The 26,025-nt window shown below is 39.3% G+C and overlaps 1 protein-coding gene across 2 annotated transcripts in view; it reads left to right on the forward strand.

Annotated features, from left to right (window-relative positions):
• The window catches only part of GPR20 (G protein-coupled receptor 20), a 66,315-nt gene that overhangs the window by 38,465 nt on the left and 1,825 nt on the right, over positions 1–26,025 (forward strand). Inside the window, exon 2 of one of the 2 annotated variants that reach the window (XM_063450249.1) lies at positions 25,038–25,191. The gene's annotated coding sequence lies outside the window, so the exon portion shown is untranslated. Of the gene's footprint in view, positions 1–25,011; positions 25,192–26,025 lie in introns of those variants that run through there. The other variant, XM_063450250.1, reaches the window with a different exon arrangement.

The following is a 26,025-nucleotide window of genomic DNA, read 5'->3' on the forward strand; positions in this document are numbered from 1 at the left end:
CCATGCAGCTGAAAGCATAGCAGTTTCAGAGAAACTGCTATGTTTCACTGAGGGTTAATCCAGCCTTTTGTAGCTGTCTCACTGACAGCCGCTAGAGGCGTTCCCGCGATTCTCAGTGTGAAAATCACTATGGCAGAAATCACTAAGCCCAACGACAACCATATTGAGAACGGCTCGAGTGAAATACAGGTGGACATCACCACCATCCCTTCTGGTAACTCACAACGGAACTTCACATAAAATATCCCCTGAAGAGGAAGCATTCACTCTGCTCAGCATTCTTGGTCTGGCAGCACCTGCAAAGGACTCTGGACACCAACAAAGCACCCACACCTGGTTCTCCTTTATACCTCATAGGTAACTGACTCCTCGACTAGGGACCTGCCTAAGGCCCAGGACACTGTGGTTGAAAGCCGCACTGGGCTGCCTAGTTGTGGTTATGTTTGATATTAGTTTTCTTTGCTATACTTTTGAGTTTGACAAGTTTATGTTTACCAAAGTAGTCTCTTGGTATTACGGTTAGACCGAAGGGTTACTCCACCTGAGGCCTGGATGGTGAAGAAGGCCCTGCTCACTTTGTGAGGTGTGTTATATAACAACCCCTTAACCCCCCCTCTTTACTATTAATGTTTTTTACTGAATAAACTGAAAAAGAAAAAACGTGAAATGGGACTCCCCTATGAAATGTTTTAGATGCAGAAAAACGTCTTCTATTACTGTCTAAACAGGGAGCAGCCTCTGTAAATATAACGCCTGGGGAAGACTTTCTATAAATACAGGCCTGAAATATCCTTCTATGTTTATGAACACAGTGATATAATGATATAAAAACATATATATTTAGAGTAAAAGGTCTGGTATTATATATATATATATATGTTTTTGTATTTGTACATGTAAAACACTCTGCTATTGATATATATTTATAATGGAAACAGAGTCTGTATGCCTTACTGCTTGGCTAAGCGAAAAGCAGAGAATGAGTTGCATCATATTGCGTTTTTATTGGATTGTTGAGTGGGATAACTTACCTTACTATTGACTATGACTATTTAATGGCTTTCTGATCATCGAGTGACCTATGTTCTACAGGAGATGGAGTTCCAGACATAGCTAGGGTGTGAGATGTTAATGTGAACTTTAAATTTAAGGCCAGAGCAGGTCAACTGTATCCACGATTGGCTTTTTCCCATTCGGTTATTTTGACTTTAGGTTTTTTTAGAATTCTCACTTTAGTGAATAATCCAGTTAAAATCATTAAAGAAACACCCAGAATATCATAACCACCACAACCCACTATATTGGTTATGGTGACAGGAGTTCCCTTGGGCTTTCCCACTTTAAGTGGTTTGATCCTGCAATCAGCTAAGCCCGGTGCTGTAGGTAGGTATTCAATAGCTGAGTGGATTCAGCTGACACTGTCAGACAATGAGCCAGCTCTCTCAGTGGAGATAGCAGAAGCTCCTTACAGAAGCTTCCAGTGGGGCCTGGTGGACGCCGGGTGAGTTGTCAAATAATTCTTGAATGGCTGACTACTTGTACTGGGAGGGCACCACGGCATCCTGGCACAATAACCACTACCGCATGCTTGCAGTCTACCTTTATGCTGAGAATTTCTGCACGCAGTACGTTTGTGTTAAAATAATTAAAGAGGGGGCGGGGGCGGGCCGCCGAGCCGACTGGACGCCATCCGCTTGGGCTCCAGCTCTGAGCTCGTGGAAAGGGCTCAAAATGAAGACGAAGATAGCCGCACTATCAGAGCCCTCACTGCCGCTGTATGGAGGGTACCACACCGGGCACCGGGTTCACAGAAACGGCCGTTCTCGGCCCGCAAACAGCCACAAGCCCGACCACGTACAGCCGCGGTGTGACATGCTCCACTGGGACAGGAGGGGCCGCATAAACAACATATAGCAACTGCGGATGAGAATCCTACCCAATACACTACCCATTCCTTGCTGGAGCCCGGGTAAGAGACATATGCACCTATAACAGCACATACCAGGCCGGAATACCGCGGGCCCCCTGCGGTGGCGGACCCACGGATGCCCGCCCTCGGGTGACCGGTGTGTCGGCACGGAGCCGGCCAGGCCCTTTGGACTTGGTGGGGATCCAGAGGACTTTGCCCCTGATTCAGTGAGCCCTGTGGGACCGGAAGGCGCGCGACCCTCCGGCGGACCGGTGGCCGGGGGGCGCGCACTGGTACCAAGTATGTGACCGGAACCAGGCGAGGCATGGAATGGCTGGGGCCTAGGGGTGGATCTGGGAGAGCTCACAGGGTATGCTTAAGCAATGGAGTATATGTTGAAAAATAACGGCACACTCAGACTAGCCCCAGATCGTAAGGCTGATGTAACAGACCCTTAAGTAAGCTCTTGACAAAGGCGCAACGCCAGCGCCAAAACGCGCGTTGAGCCATTACCGGGACCACTTGGTCCAAGATTAGACTAGGGATCTTTCTGCACTCTACACACAAAAAGGGGGAGGGTCTGTTACATCAGCCTTACGATCTGGGGCTAGTCTGAGTGTGCCGTTATTTTTCAACATATACTCCATTGCTTAAGCATACCCTGTGAGCGGGGGGATTTTTCCCTTAAGTAAGCTCTTGACAAAGGCGCAACGCCAGCGCCGAAACGCGCGTTGAGCCATTACCGGGACCACTTGGTCCGAGATTAGACTAGGGATCTTTCTGCAATATTAGTACTAGGAAAAGTTTTCCTCTATACAATGGAACTTTTAGTTCAGCTGTATCTGACCGCCTCGCTAACCTAGCACCCAGACTTCTTATCAGAGTTTAGATTTACATGAGCAGCGTTCTTTCCTGTAGAGCTGTCACCGGGACCATTTGGTCCAAGAGTAGATTAAGAAATTTGTTGGCAGTTATCTGTCTCGCTTTATCAGCAATTAGACTCCTTATCAGGATTTTGGTTGATATTTGTATACGAGCAGCATATCCTGAGTGACGAAAAATTAGGAGCCAACGATTTTTCAGGCTCTCGTCACTCTAGTCCCGTTACATGGGATGTGGAGTTCTGCTCTCAACTTACAGCCAGTGGTCTATTGATACTAGGGGTCTACTCTATGTGATTTGCACTCTACACACAAAAAGGTTACATCAGCCTTACGATCTGGGGCTAGTCTGAGTGTGCCGTTATTTTTCAACATGTACTCCATTGCTTAAGCATACCCTGTGAGCGGGGGGATTTTTCCCTCCCTAGCAACTCTGCTACTCAGCAATCCAAATCAGGGAGACATTATTGTTTCTCTTAAGATACACACCAATAGCTATTTTAGCTGTTGAGACATTGTTGTAATTATTTTGATAACAAGGTATGCTGTGAGGCCAGTACTTTACAGAGGATTCCTATTCTTTCACACTCTTTCACTGTATATACACTTTTATTATTAATTTTGTCGTTCATTATCTTCCCTAGAAGGGACTAATAAAAATGTATTATTTTACATATATTTCATGCATGTTCTATACTGGCAATTTTTAGCCATGATTATGAACAATTCTATCCTGGGGTATAGAGACTGATAATTGGGAGGACCCTTCTGTAATCCCTTTTTCAGTCTTTTTCTTTTCTATATTACACACTTGGGTTATGCCCATATACCCTGCAACCTTACCAACTCTAGTGTAAGATTTTATTTATTTATTTTCTTCCACTGGATGTTGTGTCTTCTCTTCTGTAGGTTCACCTGCATATATATTAAATCATATTGTTTTTTATTTTGTGCCTGTTACGTTTTTTCCAGACTTTGTCATGACGATGTATTTTGATAACACTGTATAGACTGTTTTGTTTGTTGCTTTTAATAACCAGTATTTATAATATTTGTATAGTTTAAAAAAAAAAAAACAGCAACAAACATGGACTGAAACTACATTATTATTAAACACATATTTAGGATTGCTTCGGTGTGAATGTGAATGTGACTTTTTAAATAAATTGAAAAACATATGTGCGAAGTATTGGTGTATGTCGATGTTTCTGTATGTACAGTCACGAATGTAATTGAATGTCTCTCAGTGTAATATAATTGTCTATTGTGTGAACAGTGTCATTGTGTCAGTGTTTCTGTGTGTCCAGTTGTGATTGTTAGTATAATATCATTGTGTATTGTGTGAACAGTGTCATTGTGTCAGTGTTTCTGTGTGTCCAGTTGTCATTGTAAGTATAATATCATTGTGTATTGTGTGAACAGTGTCATTGTGTCAGTGTTTCTGTGTGTCCAGTTGTGAATGTAAGTATAATATCATTGTGTGTTGTGTGAACAGTGACATTGTGAGAGCTTCTGTGTGGTTATTCCCAGTGGATGTATTTCAGTGCTCCTGTATGTGCATAAAGTGTGGATTTCCACGAACTGTGTGTGTGTTGTTTTTGCATTGTCTGTATGGAGGGACAAACTGAGACACAAAACCTTTCTCTTGTTTTGTTTGCTGATGGAAATTCTTGTGTCCTTGTAAAGTTCTCCCTGCTGCCTTTACAATCTTTCAGGAGGGAAACACAATCACAGGCACAAAAACACAGAAACAGATATACGCAGAAATACACTCTTACAGACACACAGAAATAGACACATGCATGCAGACACACACTTTTACAGACAGACTCATACATACACTCTTACACACACTCTTACAGACAAACACATACAGACACACGCATGCATGCGCGCAGACACACACTTACAGACACACTCATACAGGCACACTTACAGACACACTCATACATACACTATTACAGACACACGCATGGATGCACACAGACACACACTCTTACAGACACCCTCATACAGGCACACTTACAGACACCCTCATACATACACTCTTACAGGCACACTTACAGTCAAACACATACATACATACACATGCATGCACACACTCTTACAAACAAACATATACAGGCACATGCAGACAGGCACACACTCTTTCAGATAAAATGGGTTTGAACCGAATCTTCTGAATTTTTAAAGTTAGAGACCTAAAAGGGCCTAGAACGTGTTTTCATTCTGTTTAAACATTCCATTCACCTTTTCTCATTTCATTTTGCATTGCTCACTCTCGTCTTTTTAATTCCTCCATTCTCTCTATTTCAGTGTCCCATCTTTCCTTTCTATGCTCTTTGTCCCCCATACATGATTGCTTCTTATCTCCTCACTCCATCCTTCATATAATCTCGCATTCTCTTTATCAGCTGTCTCTCTATTTGAACCCAGTCCACCATCCCTTCGTGCCAGTTACTCTGTCTCTCCATTACAGTTACCCTTCTGTCTTCTATATCACCTCCCATATAACCCTTCCCTCCCTCTTCTGGGTCCTGATAGGTCTATTTCAATATTCACTTTCCTCTCTTTGTATCCAGCTACCTGTACTACACGATACACAAGTCAAAACATATTTCTACCCTTTTTATTGGTTCCCTTCTTCCACACTTTACATGGTCCATCTACCATCTCATTATCTTCACATCTTCTGCATCCAATTATTCCATTATTAGTTTTCCACTATAGTGGATTCCCCCCTCCCCCCCCCCCCCCCCCCTAGCTCTTCTCAAGAGGAGTTTCCTGTATTGGTTATTTGTCTGTTTATCACTGCTATAGTGCTTCATAATTGAGCGGCCTTGTAACATGCTATTGTTTGCAATTATTGTTGTAAATGAATAAAGAACAATCAAATTAGATTTAGGAATTAACAGTTATCAGCGGGGTCTCTTGGGACTACTGTTTAGTCACAGTGTAATTTTACTAAAGACATACTCACACATACAGTGTACTCACACACATAGAAACACACACCGAAACACACACACACACACACACACAGAAACACACGCACACACAGAAACACACACACACAGAAACACACACAGTTAGTGTATAAATTTGACAGAATTTTCAAATGAAAGGATTATGGATATATTTCTGACTATTGCTAAATATATATTCATGTTTTCTTTAATCTGGAACTTGGCCAAAGTCCCTTGAATTCTCCTCATTACAATCACCACCTGCCCAAAGTTTTCCACAGACCAGGTGTCCACAGAGAAGATCTGCATTAGTGGTACTCAGACAGTAAACCCCTGTGGGTAGCATGACGTAGGCATTCATTACTTAAATACATTTACTTGGAATAAAAATAAAACACTTTGTTCTATTGGTTTGTTTGTTTTTCATGAACAAATTGGGAATACATGACGTATGATCTAAGTGGAAGTGCCATATCTATCTTTTAGGAATCTTTAGTCATCACAAGAAGACACGAAATGACCCCAGAAGAACCAAAATTACATTTAGAGTATATTGCTCAGTATTTATATTTTTTAGCCTGACATGAATACTCCAGCCCCCTAAAGCACATCCTCCTCCTGAAGTGCATTAGTGAACGCATCGTATAAAGAAGCACTTCTTTTCCCTGCGTGGCATTGTCATCAGATCACGGTGATATCTGCGCATGCGCAATGTGTGCTGAAAAAAGAATCAGATTGGACACAAGTCGCCAGTAATAACAGCCTCACAGATGGCAGATCAGCAGCTATATATCAGTTTTCTCTATTCTTACGGGAATAAGAAGCATATTTGTTACCTGGATAATTGTTATATGTCATGTATTTGTGGTTAACACCTTCTTTACAGCACCAATTATCTACCATAACCACTATATACTGATGTAGAGGTCATTGTGCCATTAGGCTGCAGTTGCTGTCCCCTTTTTCTTTGACAAACCATTTTCGAGTAGTTTGGTGGTATCTACTCATCTATTGCTAATGAGTTTCACTTCCATATTAGTAATATCAGATTATATCTAACAGCCATTCATTGGCTGAGTGGGTAAATGCCCACATGTAGTTGTTATACTATTTAGACGAATCCTTTAAGCGGTTTCTGTAAGTTGAACACCATATATTTCAGCACTTTCTTAATTCCAGTTTTTGTACTGGGTTTACAAAATACAAATCGTGGCAGCCAAATGATGGTGCGAAGCCAGGATCTGACTGTTTTCCTTTTTGATGTTTAATGTTCGCCCCCCCACAGACATAAGTAGATATAAATAGTATTACAATGCCAGTTTTAGTTTGCAGAAGACCAAAATCAGATAGGTCTGTTTGATTTGTGTCTGTCAGCAAGTCATAAATATAAGACAATATATACAAGGTTTCATCGCACCCTCTCAGAACAAATTGTATCGCAGTTCAATGGCTTCATTCGGGTTGTGTGTGGTCCTGGAAGGGTCTCATAATGTCACTAATGAACGACACAAGTTGAATAAACACGACCGAGGCAGATCATCATGTATTTTACAGTTTATTATGTTATTTTAGCATTTTGCGATAATTTTACTGAAATAGAAGTCATCGAGAATTTTCAAAAATAAATTCACAAAAGGTACAAAATTAAATCCACAAAAGGCCTACAAAGCCCAGCCTGAGCTTACTTCCTGGAGGCTCCCGAAAAATCACAAGCTACTGGTCCTTCAGGTTGGAAATAATCCAACATTATCCAACATGGCCAACTGATGTATGAAATTTAACACTTGGTTTCTCTTTGTATATGACGTATTACAGATTATTCACAGACTGAATTTATTTTGCCAGGGCTCCATGTTGTTTGTGTAAAAGGTCCCTCGTCCCCCACTGCCAGTTTTGTTTGTAGGTCAAACTTGCTTTCTATCATCTACGGCTGACTCTGAACATTTTGTATACTCTATAAGAATTCTTTGCTGCCTGCAACAGCAGATTGCAATGCCATGTATAGTAACATTTTGGTAATTATATTTACTGTTCGTACTCTAGTGACATTTTAAAGAAGCTACATCTTTTTTAAAAGTGGCATATCATGTTTTTTTTTTTTCCCCTATGACCCCTGTATCTAAATGATTATATTCCCTCCCTCCCCCCTCCCTGCCCTCCCCCCCTGGCACTTGCCTCTATTTATATTAATTATCTCTCAAATTCTGGTTTTAGCCATTTTGTTTTGCTCTGCTATTATGTGTATCATGAGGATAAATTGAAAAAAGATTCAAACAGGGAGCATATTAGATAGAGTTTATTTTTAGTGACAAACACTTTAAGACTTCACGTATTTGACCATTTTTATTTTTAAGTTTTGTCATACACACACTATATGACAACAATTGTATTTCCACGTCAATGAATATAGTGTATCGATGGATTTGCATTGCACATTTTCCACCTATCGGTTACTTTTTCTCACTTGAATTGTGAATCAGATGGCGGCAAAATGAGCCACTTTGTGTACCGCAAAATCTATACACAATATTTATTTTATGTCTATATGTGGCAGTAAACTGATTGACCCATTTTCACAACCTTTTTAGTTTGTCCAAATCATTTTCCAGACTATTTTTCACGAATTATATTTGGACGAGCAGAACTGTCAAATGAATGAGTGTTGGAGGCCCAAAACTAGATTTTATTTTCAGGAAAAAAATTGTTCGTCTGAACCTAATTTTACAGACATCAGGTGCTGGCCCCTCATAGAGCAGAGTGAAAATGAATTCTGTCACTGATAACCAATACAAAGCAATACAAGCCAGAGAGTAGGCGATATCTGATGTTGCACTCCCTACGACTGCAATATAAAGATAGGAAGGTACCTGCTACTGTCAGCTCACATCAAATGAAACCAGGAAGTCTGACACCTAAAAATGTCGTCATTATAAGGGTGCTTCAGGGGCCAATTAATACACCATGCAGAATCCAGTAAACACACTAACTCACTAAACACCAACTTCAAAACTCACTAACTTTAACAGAATATTTTTTAAACTACCTGATTTAAAAAAAAAACATCTATTAAATTTTTTGAGCTTTTTTTTTGTTCCTTGCCCCGGCCGAGACTCCATGCCGGAATGCGAGTGGCAAAGTTGAGCTCTGCAATAGAATATACAACAGAATCTATAATATTCTGTATCGCACCCCCCATATTTCTTTAACAGAGGAAATTATTCATGGAAAATTTAAATTGTGTAACTTTCACATCATTCGATTTTTTTAAGTATCGTTGTATGGCCGTCTATATTCACACACCCAACTCCAAGCGATATTGAGTCTCTCCATTTTCTCTAAGTACTATCCATCCAGGTGTAGCGTTACTTAACTGTACCATGAGTCAGCCGGAGTCTTTAGCTCGAACCACCCGCGGTTCCAGCACTCCGGCATCCACACAAGCCACGTGCAGCTCGATCACTGCATGTTCTGACCCTTTCCTGTGTACCTGCTGTCTGACTGATTACCATGTATCTAACTCCGATTCATTTTCCCTGACCTATGTTAAGTCCGGCCATTCTAAGACCCGGTTATACGTTATTTCTTAAGTAGAATGCTCTCTCTAGCTGTTCCCACTTCCTATAACTTCCGATCCAGTACTAGCTCGATACAGAAATAAAGTGTCCCAATCCTCCTTTTCCTACAGAGCACCACAATTATGGAATAACCTCAGGGACTCAGTCAAATCTACATTCAATCTAAAATCTTTTAAGAGATCTATAGCAATATACCTCAATACAGAATGCACCTGTCATGGCTGAATATGTGTATTACCTGTTATGTATTAAATTTATATGTGTGTGTGTGTGTGTGTGTATATATAAATATATATATTGTTTGTGTATTGTACCCTATTGTAACAATGCAATGTCTTGTGGACACAGGATATACTTGAAAACGAGAGAAATCTCAATGTATCTTTCCTGGTAAAATATTTTATAAGTAATAAATAATTTCCCTGTCTTGTCCCTTGTTGTCCTGTACTCTGCATGTTGGAGTATTACGCCAGGTACCCTTGATAAAGGCAACCAGTTGGTGCCGAAACGTTGGGGGGTTTGGTGACTGTTTGGTGCCTGTCTGAGGCTTGTAAGGATTTTTGTGGTAATTTATTACTATTATTTTATTGTATTTGCCTTTACTTCTGTTACTTTGTTTATATTCATTTTTTCTTATATGTTTACATTCTGGTACTTTTTTGTACGTAATAAAATGTAAATATTTTTTTGAGATTGTTATGTTGTGCATTCTGTATTCTATATACATTTGAATATTTAAAGTACTTGAGGGAGTGCTTATATGGTTTGCACCTGGCTGTTCTTATATTATTTTGTCTCTCCATGTGCTGTTGTTTTGAGAGGAGTATTACACCGTGACACCTGGTTCCTACTAAATTTATAGCATGCTCCTCCAGCTGTTTGAGACAATTGCCTCCTCGTACTAACTCACACCTATAAAGCACTGAACAACTCTAGCCCCTCTTATATCTCCTCACAGATCCATAGGTACGTCCCTTCTCGGTCTCTCTGCCCATGACCACCTCCTGTCCGTTGTCCGCACTCGTACGGCCAACTCACGCTTGCAGGACTTCTCGCGGGCGGCTCCCTTCCTGTGGAATAGCCTGCCTACCGCCATCAGACTCTCCCCTAGTCTTGCATCTTTTAAGAAGTGCCTTAAAACCCATCTCTTTAGGAAAGCTTATGGCCTCCAAGACTAATTCCTGTCCTAATGTGTTTTACACCCCACCTCCTATAGAATGTAAGCTCAATTGAGCAGGTTCCTCTTCAACCTATTGTTCCTGTAAGTTTATTTGTAATTGTCCTATTTATAGCTAAATCCCCTCTCATGATATTGTAAAGCGCTACGGAATCTGTTGGCGCTATATAAATGGCAATAATAAATAAATAAATAAATACCCTGTACATTTTACTATTCGCTGCAACTCTCTGTTAATTGCCTTTGACCATCCCTTCCAAATTCCCCGTGCTACCTCTTGTCTCCAATCCCCATTTTAACCTTTAGATTGTAAGCTCACGGGCTATCTAGCTAAGCACTTTGTGTAAAACTGCTTCCATGGCTAGAACTCCGCTCATGGCAGGGCCCTCTTTACCTTTTGTGTTGGTCTGTGTATATTGTACATTTTCCCCTAATTGTACAGCGCTGCAGAATATGTTGGCTCTCTATAAATGCCAGTAAAAATAATAACCATATTGCATTGGGCAAGACGCATACGTCAGCACTTCGGAAGCTGATCTCTACAGAGGTGGAGACACATCATGATAGGATACGCACCCCTGTATACAAGATGGATAGTCACTTGGGCCAATAAGCAAGCTATCGCGTTATTCATTTAGATGTGTGGCCATCTTGGCTGGGGCTTGTAATGTGTATTGTGTCCGAAACTGGATGTTTCGCAATCTTAGTGGTGGCGATTTACATCCGGTTCGGACCATATTTGGAATAGTAATGATGTGGACAATTAACACATCTGTAGAAAATTTGATTTATGTATAGGGTACAACACGCGTTGTCCTTCTATTTGATTTTTTTAACATAAATATATTGGAATCAAAGTGTGTTTGCTACAACTACCACTTAGTTCCTGCTTCTTCTGGATATTACATCTTTTCACAAAGATTCCAGCTATGCCAATGGTGGATAAAAGGCAACTATAGATCAGAGCCAATCTTTTAAATGGCTCTGCAAAATGTGAGTGATCCATTTTATTTTATTACCTCACCTTTTATGTTTATATATCACAATATGGTACTTTTTTATATTGTATATGATTCTTTCATGATTTATTTATTGAAAAAGAACCTACCGGTATTTACTATAATTGGAAAGGAAATAAATATCAATCACTGTGTGCGATTTCACAATTTTGCTTGGCTTTTACAGTAAAAATAATAACAAATTATCCAATATTCCTATGTTTGTACTAATTTAACTAATTAACTAATTTATTCTATATGTTTTGCTTCATATAAATGATATGCTATTTTATCCTTGCACTCTTTGAGCACACACCCATATGAAAAAAATAATAAAATATTTTCCTACAACAACTGCTAATATACAACAGACTTGTGGTGAAAAAAACAAACAAACAACAAAGTGGAAAATGTTACCTAAGGTACGCAAGCTGTGATTAAAGACTTTTTTTTCCAGATCAGATTATGCAATTTGATCCTAAATTAACTGCAATTCAGTGTTTACTGAATAAATCCCTAACTGATAACCATTTAGAAAAAATAATAGGCCAGAATATTTATTTATAACAATTTCCTAGAAATAAAATCATTAGCACAGTAACTACAATGCAAGAGTGTATCCATCTGAAACCGAAAAGGTACATACAGCTACAGCGGCGGAGGCTGCACCAGGGCCCGCACACTGAGGGGGTCAATTGGATGGTCAATGCACTTATAGCCACCCGATGGGCATTTGTCCTCAGGGGCCCAGATAAGCACAGCGGCCCTTAAACAGCATCGGCAGTCAGTGCAGAGATGAAGTGAGTGCAGGTCACGTCCTCCCAGCTAACTTACATGGAGCAACGTGGAAGGGAGGAGGTGTGTGTGAACTAACTTCCAACAGCCCCCAGCCAGCAATGGCCAACCTCCTGCACCCAAAGGATAGGAAACTGTATGTGTGTCAGTGTGTGTATCTGTGTGTCTGTGTATCTGTGTGTGTGTCAGTGTTTGTATCTCTGTGTCAGTGAATCTGCATGTATGTCAGTGTTTCCACCTTTGTGTCTGTGTATCTGCATCTTTGTCAGTGTTTGCATCTATCTGTCTGTGTATCTGTATGTATGTCACTGTTTGTATCTGTGTATCTGCATGTGTGTCAGTGTGCCTTTGTATCTGTATGCGTGTATTTGTGTGTGTGTGTGTATGTATATGTGCTGTCCACTGTAATATTTTGTCCCACAATTATCCCTAATGCACATACATCTCAGCATTCAAAGACCTACACTACACACATATACACTACTGCATTGTAAAGACAACACTTCATACAAAAACACCTCTGTATTAAAACACCAATATTATATAGAAACGCAGCAATGAATTAAAAAACCAACACTACACACAAATTCATGGCTGTATTAAAACACCAACACTACAGACAAACACAACCCTACATTCAAAAACAAACACTACATACAAGTACACAACTGCATTCAAATGGCAACAGTACACACACATACACCCCTACATTCACACACACATACTCCATACAAAAACAAGCTTACAGTCAAACACACAAACACTGCTCGATATTTATAAGTGTACATGTTCATGTGTTCAGGATTATACACACACCTACAAATTGTATATACAACATTTTCTAAGTCAAGTGATGTACTAGATTATCTTTAAAAAAAAAAAAAAAAACTACCTTAAAAAAGCAAAGAAAAATATTCTGTGCAATTAGAAAGCTCTGACATTGAAAACTAATCACTTGCACCGTAAAATGTAAACACACGCTATGGGATTTCTTGTGAAATGTAAATCCAGGGATGTGTTTTATAGAAAGTACTCGGTAATTTGTATTAACAGCTGGAAGTTGTGTCATTCTTGCAGTCCTTTTAATTATTTTAACTCAAACATTTAAAAAGTATTTGATAGAAGACATCTCACACAATACAGGAATATATTGTATTTGCAGAGCAAATATATCCAAAGTAGACATGTTACAGATGAAGACTTCAGATCTCCGTACACCCGCCATAATATATGGTAAATCCTGCGATAAAACAAATCATGGAGTGCGGCAACTTTCGTCATCCTCTACCTCGTACATTTAACCGCTGAAACATTAGCAGCTGAAGTCATTTGTTAGTTATTCACCCTTGCAAAATTGTATCAGTATTTTTTACGTCCATATTATGTGGGTCTGTCCATCGATCAATCCAACCATCTAACTATCCTCAAGATATCTGTAATAAATAGGTACAAACAGAGAAAGAGAGGGCAGGAATAAAATGAAGGGACTGAAATTATGGATTAATGCTGAAGGTGGTAAAGTGCTGACGATCTGTACAGTTTGAATTTTCTTCTGAAATGACAATGATCTCCACGTTTACTTTTTTTTATTTCTTCACCCAGATATGTACTGCCTCTCCTGTTGATGGCGTACTATTTGGTGATTTGATAGATGGTGTACCATTTGGTGATTTAGTAGATGGCGTACCATTTGGTGATTTGTAGTTCATAGAGTTTGAATGGTACACACTGATTGGTTAACACCAAAACAGTTTACCTATCCCAAAAGCTAATGCAAATCCATTGTTATCTTGAATATAATGATGTGTCAACAGCCCTATAGGTCGAACCTACACATTTTATCTGCTGCTGGCTAGAATTCTACCACCATCTGGGGGGAAGCCAAATGGACTCAATTTGAGATTTGTATTGAATCATATCAGTAGGGATGAGATACATGTAACTGCAAAAATGAGAGAACTCTGTCCCTTTTTTCTATCCTAATGTCCCTCTTTTCTAGGAGTTCCCTATTGTTGGTGTGTCTGAGTGTATAACAGAGCTCCACAGCAAAAATACTCCCAGTAATGTGTCTGAATGTATAACAGAGCTCCACAGCAATAATATTCCCAGTAATGTGTCTGAGAGTGTATAACAGAGCTCCACAGTAATACTAATCCCAGTAATGTGTCTGGGTGTATAACAGAGCTCCACAGCAATAATACTCCCAGTAATGTGTCTGAGAGTGTATAACAGAGCTCCACAGTAATAATAATCCCAGTAATGTGTCTGAGTGTATAACAGAGCTCCACAGTAATAATAATCCCAGTAATGTGTCTGGGTGTATAACAGAGCTCCACAGTAATAATACTCCCAGTAATGTGTCTGAGAGTGTATAACAGAGCTCCACAGTAATAATAATCCCAGTAATGTGTCTGAGTGTATAACAGAGCTCCACAGTAATAATAATCCCAGTAATGTGTCTGAGTGTATAACAGAGCTCCACAGTAATAATACTCCCAGTAATGTGTCTTTCAACTACAATAAATGTGTTTAGAAATCAGTCTGTGTGAATAATAGACATTATTCTACTGCTAAATTATATTTTAGCTGCATTCCTTGTTATTAGTAAGTCACATAAAATTTCTCCTAACAGCCCTGCCCCTGGCCACATCCCCACTCCCCACATACCTAAAATCAGTCTCCCTCTTTGTCCATTTGAAATTTAGGAAATATGCATTAAGAAGGTAATTACACATTACAGCAAGTTAAAGGAAAATTCACAAACTAATGTTTTTCTTAGATCTTCTGCACAAAATGAAGGAATTTGTTATTCACTGATCAGCCACAAAATTAAAGCCACCTGCCTGATATTGTGTAGGTCCCCCTCATGCTGTCAAAATAGCTCTGATATGTTGAGGTATGGACTCCACAAGACCTTTGAACGTGTCCTGTGGCATTTGGCACCAAAATATTAGCAGCAGATCCTTTCAGTTCTGCAAGTTGGGGGAAAATGGGCAAACTGTGATGCACTGTGTGTTCTGACACCTTTATATCATGGCCAGGATTAAGCTTTTCAGCAATTTGAGCTACAGTAGTTATTTTGTGTGATGGCATGCCTTCGCCCCCCTACCTTGCATCAATGAGCTGTGGGAGCCCTGATGGTTGTTCAACCTTCCACCACTTTTGGTAGGAACTTACCACTGCATTCCAGGAACATCCCACAAGACTTGTTGTTTTGGAGATGGTCTGACCCAGCTGTCTAGCTATCACTATTTGGCTCTTGTCAAAGACACTTCGATCTTATCACTTGTCCATTTTTTCTGCTTCCAACACATGAACTTCAAGAACTGACCGTTCACTTGCTGCCTAACATATCCCACCTCTTGACAGGTGCCATTGTAACACTACAATCAATGTTATTCACTTCACCTGGCAGGGATTTCAATATTGTGGATGATCAGAGTATATGAAAATGAATTAATTGTTGGAGTAGGAGTTACAGGTCATTAGCGAGCATTCGGTGTAGTTAGGAATATCTCCACCAATCTCATTAATTAACTAAATTCATACATTTACGTGGTTATTTAATAAAGCAAGAATTGAAAGTGAATGGAAAGTGAATTTGAAAGTTAATGCCACAGTAGCCATCCTGAAAATATGACTTAGAGATTGTTGACTATTTTGACCTTAAATGCTTTGAATTCACTTTGAATTCTCATTTTAGTGGATGACCCTGTCAGTGTTGTTTAATCAGTAAACTTGGATTTCTGGTGAACTTACATAGTTTAAATTTGAAGTCAAAATAGACAAATTCTACAACTCAAATTTTGTAACTCACTTATTTTTGTCTTGAAAATTGCTATTAACAAAAAATGAATAATTGTGTCCATTTGAAAAATTTCCCATGACTCTCTGCTTACTAATGTACATGAAGATTTAGTAAATGCAAGAATCAGTAGTACTGGAATTAAAAATGCTGTAGATGGTCCGTGTATTCATTTGCTTTGTTCCCCCATGCATAAAGCTATCATGTTATTGTGTAAAACATATATCCTTGCCCACCACCAAACACCAGCACGTATTGAGTTAATTGGGCTACAAATAGTCATAAGTCATGGATAGTAGCCTAAAAAGTCTACCATTTCCAGTCAGAAACCTCCTTGTAATTAAGGCATCCTACACCAATCTCTTGGCACCATGCCAACATGTCTTTTAAGATTAAAAAAAGAGATCTATTATGCAAAAAAAAAAAATACCACCACAAGGTGGCCTGGTTAGTCTACATATTACAAACTGTGATGTGTTTATTGAGTTTAATTGGATTGCTAAATTGTCAGTCAACATGTAGACATTGCTATGAAAATGTAATGTTTAAAGATGGAAAAATGGAAAGTGTCTAATTTGGCTGCATAGCTTCTTGTGGGGTGCCTATTTACGATTATCATTTAGATTTTTTTGGGATGGAGAGGAATTTATTTATGTACAGGACAATTTTACAAAATATACATCACCACCATCATCGTCATACATGAAAATGATTACTTCAAAAACTGGAAACAGCTCAAAACTGAATTAATGCAATACATTTTGTTAATATGCTAAATTTTATAATATTTCACCAAACACACTTTTCTATAAAAAATTTTAAACTGAATCCGAACATGACGGAAGTTCAGAAAATGTCAGATTTCTCAGTTTGTAACCTCTAACAATCAAGACCAATTTCTGACCACCGAACTTCTAAAGAAAGTGAAACTCACTCATATGTGGCGTTAGGTGCAGGGCTGGACTGGGAATTAAAAGCAGCCCTGGAAAAAAAATATTTACCAGCCCCATAATGCGTTGCGCCAGCATAGTGTGCAGATACAGTGTTAGAACAGATAACTTAAAATTTAAAATTACTCTAACGTAAAAAGCGCACTCTGGCACCACTTCTGTCACTGATGATGCTTAGGGGGGAGGAGCATGTCTACCATGCTCCCTCGCGGTTCCCACAATCCCCAGCACATTATGCTGTATCAGTATGATGCTGTGCTGGGGATTGTGAGAACCGCGAGGGAGCATGGTAGACATGCTCCTCCCCCCTCAGCATCATCAGTGACAGGAGTGCCGCCGGACCGGCGAGGCTGCCACTCGGCCCGGAGGCTGCAGCCTGGAATGCGGTCGGCCCCCTCTGAGTGTGCCACCGGACCGGCCAACCGATGGCCCCTATATGCGCCCACCTATATGTGCCCACCGGGAAATTTCCGGCCCTGGTTAGGTGAACTTATTTAAGGTTTACACAATAAATCCAGAAACAAACTCTAACACGTACATTATAAGCGTGCCACATCGGTAACTTATCTTTAAGGTTTACAAAATAAATCCAGAAACAAATAAACTCTAGCACGTACATTACAAGCGTGCCACATGGGTAACTTATATTTTGTCTCTTGTTGATCACAACCCAAACTCATGAACCAGAAAATAGGAAAAGTGTTTAAAGCTGAAAGAGCAATCTATTCAGAAATTAAAACATTTCTAGCCTTCCTAAAAACTTCCTAAAAAATAACCTATATATTTTTAATCATGTATTGCAGAGTCTGTTTAATCTAGAATTCCTTATCTCCTGCTCTGTTAAAAGTCTACCAGAACCCACATGAGCATCCTGTGTAAAGTTCAATTTACAGAGCAGAAGATAAAAATGTCTAAAGCAAGTTAACATCTGGAAATACAACTATTTTTTCATGGAGACTGTGTGAGTTACAGCCATGCGAGGAATGGCTAGGGCTGCATAAACAGAAACAAAAAGGATTTCACTCCTGAATAGAAGGGACATGATCTATACACCACAACTGCTTCATTAAAGGGACACTATAGTCACATTACACATTACTACATTTACATTACAGCCTAGTGATAACTTCACTGGCCACTCCTCAGATGTCTGTTAGAGATGCTTCCTGGGTCATGGCTGCCTAAAATGCATCCAAACATTCAATATCTCCTCCCTCTGCATGCAGACACTTTCCTCATAGAGATTTATTGATTCAATTCATCTCTATGAGGAGATGTTGATTGACCAGGGCTGTGTTTGGATTGTGCTGGCTCTGCCTCTGATCTGCCTCTTTGTCACTCCCAGCCAATCCTATGGGGAAGCATTGTGATTGGATCAGGCTACCACTTCTGATGATGTCAGAGGTCAGAGGAATTTCACAGGCAAAGGCAGCAGATTCAGACTTGAATACAAGTAAGAATGTACTATCTTTAGGGAGTCAAAGTGGGTCAAGGGGGCTAGATAGTGGTTTTAACACTATAGGGTCAGGAATACATGTTTGTGTTCCTGACCCTATAGTGCTCCTTTAAGCTAAAGTTGTTTTGATGCCTATAGCGTACTTTCAATTATTTCCATTTTCTTCATGCAACAAGGCAGGTTTCCCATAGTTCAGGATGAATATAAATTATCTCATGAACTGACTCATTCATTCTGTGACCAATATTACTGATGAATTGTCATTACAGCTAAACAGTTTATAATGAGTTCATTGATGACGTCGGTGATATTTTTAACGTTGCTTTACTTCCTTTGAACTTTCTTTTTTTTTTCTGATGACTCACTAGAGTTTACCGGAGAAAGGTCACTTTACTCCAGAAATAGGAAAAGTCCATTTCGATGTGTAATGTGAAGGCTAAGCAATACCTGAGACCTCGATGATATAATTTTTATTGGCTTATAAATGTCTGACTCATTTAAATGAGTCCCAAGTATTTTCAACCGTAACTGAGCTGGAACATTATATCAATAACGTTCCGAAATGCTACAATCACATTGGGTGGGACACACTGCAGAAGTCAAGTTGCTTTCATAAAATACGTAGACCACAGGAACTCATATCAAGTTTTTTAATCTTAATTAAAAAATGTACGGTAGAAGAAAGACATGTTTTCTGTGTTCCTCCAAACGTACTCCAGCCCAGTGTTTACATTAATTATGGCCTCGATTTTATATTTTTCGATGAGCTTTTCAAATGCTTTATTATTTTTGGATAGACATTTAAAAAATGTTTGCTTTTTCAAAATATTAAAATATCAAAAAAATACATCATATAAAAACATTTATCTATATATATATATATTATAAATTGTAAACGCAAGAAGACATTTCTTGGATTTCCGAATAACAGAAGTCATTCACGATAATAAGTATACTGCACATTTTTTGCATTTGTGATTTTCTAGGAATGCATAAGCAAGTCACCCTACTCCCTCTTGTACATTTAGAGGCGAGGAGATAAAAAAATAATAATAATTTTTGTGTGGAAGCGGGGTAGGGGATTATTTCTCTAACAATTCTCAGGTCTCTTTTAAATGAATTCAGATCACTTAGCTAAAGAGTAAATTAATTGGGCCACATAATTATTGGATGGTTTGGGGAATGACTATTAGCTTAACAGAACATATTTTTTAAATCAACAACTAGAGAATAGTTAGAAATACAAATGTTTACATTTACAATTACGTTTAAAAAAAAATTGAATTTTTTTAAATATACTTTTAATGCATGTTTTACACTAGTAATGATTTCAGGCCCGGTGCTACAATACAGGCAATTCATATGTTTGCATGTACAGTCAAATAATGCTGCACTCCAAAGTGACCTAGACAGTTGTTAGGCACCTAAACTTAGGAAAGGGAGGACAATTTATCTCTCCATTGAGAATATCTTGTGCATGGGTGTGTGTAAACCCCTATCAATAGGTCCTAGGAACATTGTTTGATTTAATTGTCTGGTTTTAATAAGCTACGGAGGGAGTAAAGACCTTCTCTGAGAATCCCTTATATTTTCTTTGGTTTTAATCAAGGCTGCCATCAGACATTTTTGGGCCCCTTACACAGCTCAAGGTCTGAACTCCCAGGACCCACCACGAAGTCCACCCACAGGATCCATCCTACACTCTCCCCTCTCCCCCGACGATGCAGTGTGCATATATTAAGTTAGTGAAGGGTGTATGTGTAGTGGTGTAATGGATGCAGTGTGTGTGTAGTGGATGTGTAACGGATGTAGTGTGTGTAGTGGATGCAGTGGATGTGTAATGGATGTAGTGTGTGTAGTGGATGTGTAATGCATGTAGTGTGTGTAGTGGATGCAGTGGATGTGTAAGGATGTAGTGAGTGTAGTGGATGCAGTGAATGTGTAATGGATGTAGTGCGTGTAGTGGATGCAGTGGATGTGTAATGCATGTAGTGTGTGTAGTGGATGCAGTGGATGTGTAATGGATGTAGTATGTATAGTGGATGTGTAATGCATGTAGTGTGTGTAGTGGATGCAGTGAATGTGTAACTGATGTAGTGTGTGTAGTGGATGTGTAATGCATGTAGTGTGTGTAGTGGATGCAGTGAATGTGTAACTGATGTAGTGCGTGTAGTGGATGCAGTGGATATGTAATGCATGTAGTGTGTGTAGTGGATGCAGTGGATGTGTAATGGATGTAGTATGTATAGTGGATGTGTAATGCATGTAGTGTGTGTAGTGAATGCAGTGAATGTGTAACTGATGTAGTGTGTGTAGTGGATGTGTAATGCATGTAGTGTGTGTAGTGGATGCAGTGAATGTGTAACTGATGTAGTGTGTGTAGTGGATGCAGTGGATATGTAATGCATGTAGTGTGTGTAGTGGATGCAGTGGATGTGTAATGGATGTAGTGTGTATAGGGGATGTGTAATGCATGTAGTGTGTGTAGTGGATGCAGTGAATGTGTAATGGATGTAGTGTGTGTAGTGGATGTGTAATGGATGTAGTGTGTGTAGTGGATGCAGTGGATGTGTAACAGATGTAGTGTGTAGTGGATGTGTAATGCATGTAGTGTATGTAGTGGATGCAAAGAGTGTGTTTGTATAGTGAATGCAGATTGTACAGTATGTAGTGGATGCTGTGTGTATAGTGACTGCAGAGTGTGTGTTTGTGCGGTGGATGCAGTGGGTGTTTGTGCAGTGGATGCAGTGGGTGTTTGTGCAGTGGATGCAGTGGGTGTTTGTGCAGTGGATGCAGTGGGTGTTTGTGCAGTGGATGCAGTGGGTGTTTGTGCAGTGGATGCAGTGGGTGTTTGTGTATGTATATAATGTGTGTTTGTGTATCAGATATAGTGTTTCTAAATATGGTAGACAGGAGCTACCTACTATGGTGGACATAGTACCTACCTGTGGACAGAGACAGGCGGCATTACACTCCTCGGTAGTCCTTTGGCATGATGCAGAATGCCAGGCACTGTATAGTGAAGAGGGGACCTAGCCAACACCATCTCTATTTTCCAACAGCTCTTCTCTCTCTCTCTCCAAATCCTGTGAGCCCGGTGTGTGTGCCGCGTGAAGCATTACCATGGTAACCAGTGGCTCTTGAAGAGAGGACCTGCCAGAAACTAAAGATGGCATTGGTTGGGCCCCTCTTCACTATACAGGCTGCCAGGGGTCCGCATACATAGTGCAATAATCACTATATATATATATGCACATTGGGACTGTAGGTCTGACAATCGTGTCTCCCTGAGCAGTCTGGGCCACCATGACAGCGGTCGCAGCTGTCATGTCCTGATGGCGGCCCTGGTTTTAATCCAGTTCAACTCTCCAATTAATTTACTCTTTATCTAAGTAGGATCCTGGGAATCCCTAATAGCCCAGTTATTAAAACTGGTTACAATACACTTGCGATGTCCAAACTATTATGGGTCAACCAGTTGTGGGTTAAATAGGGTATCACTGCAATAATAGAACTCTTACTCAGCTAAGGTCAGTGGTAACAGGTTAAACGGGTATTGGAGAGGATTTTCTGCTTAGCACATATTGCTGGAAAAAAAACATAACTAACTTTTTAGGATGATTTATTGATAAGTAAACACTGTCTCTCTTGTCGTAGCAATAGGGGTTAACTGAGTTGAAAAGAAACAAACCAATGATTAATATTTATAATAATTTATATTGAATAGTGACAGGATCTTTATCACTTGAAGTTGCCAATGAAATGAAAGGTTAGTGACCTTATCAGTGTAACTAACGAGTGTCATGGAATCGAGCCAAATAAGTAAAAAGTAATGTTTGAAAAGAACCAGAAGTGAGTTTAAAGTTATATTTTTTTTATGTGCAAATGTTCTGCTCCGTTTCGCAAAAGAAAACAAACATCGACAAATCGTTATGGAAGTCGGCAGCACAATCCTTCAATATTTACTGCAAAAGAACATCTTCCTTTCTTCAGAAAACCTTATTTGGTGAAACTCAGTGAGCACATTAGCAGGGAATTATCAGATATGTCGAGAGATTTGAAATGAAATGACTCAGACTGTTTAACTCTTTCTCGAAAAGTGAGTGCTAAATCACAGAATAAAACCAAACGCTGAAGGACAGACTGCTAATCACAGCGGAACTGCGTTCCCAGACCGGGTGAGAAAATATAAACACTTGTTCACACACGGCAGATGTTCCACAGGTGAAACGCCAAAATGCGTCTTCGAGCTGCGTGTCCTATATTGGGCTATTCTTCTTCACATGATCCTGGAACATTGTGTCCCAAAGCAGTCGGTTAATGATTGATGGAAAGGAAATACTTTCAGGGTTTTTTTTTCTACTAACGTGTGAATTGCTGAAAATCCAAGGTGAATTCACAGTAAATTTAGAATTTAGAAGATCTAATGAATGTGTTTTGTTTATCATTTATTTTAGTATTTGTTATATTAATATTTAAGGATGGATCGCGGTTTATTTGAGCGTAGAACAGCTCACATGGCACCAAATGTATAATTTTTCTGACCGAATTTCCCAATATATAATGCAATTATTTAATTACGGTAAGATATATTGATGTATAGAATTAGGGGCAACAGGATAAATACGTTGTATTTAAGACCCAGTAAGACGGTGCTAAAACCACCAAGCTTGCATCAGAAAACACAGAATCTGACAGGTTAATACTCTAAAAGTAAGAATTCAAAATGAATTCTAATTTTAAGGTTAAACAGTTCAGCTTCCTTGTAAGTCCTCTGAATTCACTTTGAATTCTCACTTGAGTGAATAACCTTGTGTGTGTCGATTACTAACTCAGGGCTGTTCCATCAGATCTGTGAGAGAAAGAATTCAGTATAAGGACTGTAACACAATGTATTAACAGCAGAGTGATCCCTGCTACAGACCCTTTAAATGAGGAAAGACTGAGTTACTCAAAATGTTCTGGACAGTGTGAAAGGTTGTAGGATCAGTCACAAATTAATCAGTATAATATCTGTGCTTTAATCTCTGTAATCAGGCATGGAACTACCAGCTGGGCAGCCAGTTCAACTTCACCAAGGCCCCAGTGGGTCAGGGGACCATCGACACCAGATATAGTCGCAGGCGCCATGAATGAGCTGGTATAGTTGGTGGTTCCCAACATAACATATTTTGTGTCTGTGCCCTATAGCACCTGCAACTATATCTGGCATTCAGGGCCCTCTGAACCACTGGGGCCCTATTGTGGTTGCACTGGCTGCCCCTCCAGTAGTTCCGTGCCTGGAACGTTCAGGGTAAACCTGCATGTTAGAATTTCGAAAAGAATTGAAAGTGAATTTAAAATTTGACACTAAAATAACTAAATCAGCAGACTATTGCAATATCTGAGTGGAATTGTATTTCTTTACATTTTAATTAAACGGAAACCTTTTAGGTACCTATGCTATGCATCCTTTCAGAATATTTACACCCTCAACAACTAAATGTTGCTTGAATTCAAGATCTTGTAGACTTAGATACTTCTAGATCCTATGCATAGCTTGCTCTCCATTCAAAAGTTCAGTTACATCATTTCCATCTTTATATTACATACAATTGCCATCCTACCTGAGAAAGGTCCTAACCTCTCTGACCCTTTCTGACTTTACTGTTGTGAAAATCCTACCTTACATCCTACAATAGCCTCTCATTCAGCTGCTACTGTATAGCACATTTTTTAAAATGATATTGACCGGTCCTCTCAGTGGAGGAACCTGGCTGCCTGGACCAATGGTTTTCTGGACCTTACTTCAATGGACTTTATTTCTGCTACACAGACCATAATGATTGGGTTGAGAAGATACACTCATATAGATTGAAAGGTCATAGTGGCCCTATATTATTCCACATGTCAATCAGGGGATTCGGGGATCTTTATGCAAATCTTTTCCATTTACATCTTGGGATCTAGAGAAACACATGCAAACTGTAGACCCTATACCAGGGGGTTCGATCTCTTCGACTATAAGAAATTTCTGGCTAATGTATCAGATTCTGATGTAGACCTGTGCTAATTTTTATGATGCTCTGAGTATTCTACTCTCCTTTTTTGGCTATGTTCTATATGTGGATTTTTGCTGTAACGCTGCCTGTCTTTAATAAAGATATTGGAGGGCTGGGGGTAATGAATATAGTTGTATGTATAAGTAAACAAGTAATGCAAATTACTTTTCATCCTCGATTTACTATTGCTGAATCAGCTCTTCAAATGATTAAATATTTTGGGATAAACTATTAAAACTACTTGGTTTTTTTCTCTCTAAATTTGAAAGTAAAAATATATCATATGAAATATATCAATATATAAAAAATATCAAAATATTACATCGTTTAAATATTTTTCGTAATATTAAATAATTGTAAAAACTTATCCGACAATATGAAATTATTTGAAAAGCATATTTAACAATAATAAATAAAGGCTTAGATCAGTTTTTGGAAGCCCCCACGTTATATGGTATAATTAATAATGTGTAACTGTTTCCAGATATGACCAGCTGGCGCCCTCCTGTGGGATAGAACCTTATGGTTCCATGAACATTCCATGCTATATGCCACTGCTGTTATTGTCACATCGTCATCCTATGATTGACAGCCAATCCCGCATTATTGGATCATTGTTTCTGCCTCAGGATATAAAGGTAAGGAATGCCTACATTCTGTATATATGTTCATATTATGTTCAGTGGATACAAAGTAAATCAAGCTATCAGATGCCTTTTATTTCACATATGAAAGCGTAGAACTACCAAATGGTCACTATTAGACAATAAAATAACTACACCCTGGACTTTAAAGGAACAAGCCATTAAAAACTAATGTCAATTTGGTAAAATTACCCACTAGAAAATGCATATAATCCTTTTGGATATTATCTTAGCGGGTAATGAAATCTCGTTTGAAATAGCTGCAGATGTAGTATCTGCAGCTACTGCAAACTTTGAGAAAACAACTCTTTGGCTGCACACTCTTCTATCATTGAAGAGAAAGCTCTTTCATGGCTTCATGCTGCCCCTTTCCTATACTCACAAGCCAGCATGAGTAGCACCAGCTAGGGAGTAACCATAGCAACCACTGCACGCTGCCGACAGGCATAACTGCTTGTCTCTTGCATGAAGAACCGACAAGGGGAACCTCTTGTCCCCCTCCCTCTAATATTTTTTTTATTGCACCTGCCCTCCCTTTTCCTTCAATTCCTATCCCCCCCCCCCCCCCCTCCCCCCATTGCTGGCTCAGAGAAGAGTCGGTTAAATGGTCCAATCAAAAGCCTCCCAGGAGAGACCTTTGTTTGGACCTCCGTAAAAGTAAAAAAAAAATGTACACACTTTTTGATGGTTTCTCTGGGAGGGGACCTAAAGAATAATTCCAATAGGGCATTATTCTAATCAAAACAAATAGTGTTGGAGAAATTCTTTAAGTGTCTGTCGAGGAAATGAGAGACAAACGGAAGAAAAGCCTATCTTTAAATAGATTTT

The sequence above is a fragment of the Pelobates fuscus genome, chromosome 4, assembly GCF_036172605.1.
Source record: "Pelobates fuscus isolate aPelFus1 chromosome 4, aPelFus1.pri, whole genome shotgun sequence".
Taxonomy (NCBI): domain Eukaryota; kingdom Metazoa; phylum Chordata; class Amphibia; order Anura; family Pelobatidae; genus Pelobates; species Pelobates fuscus.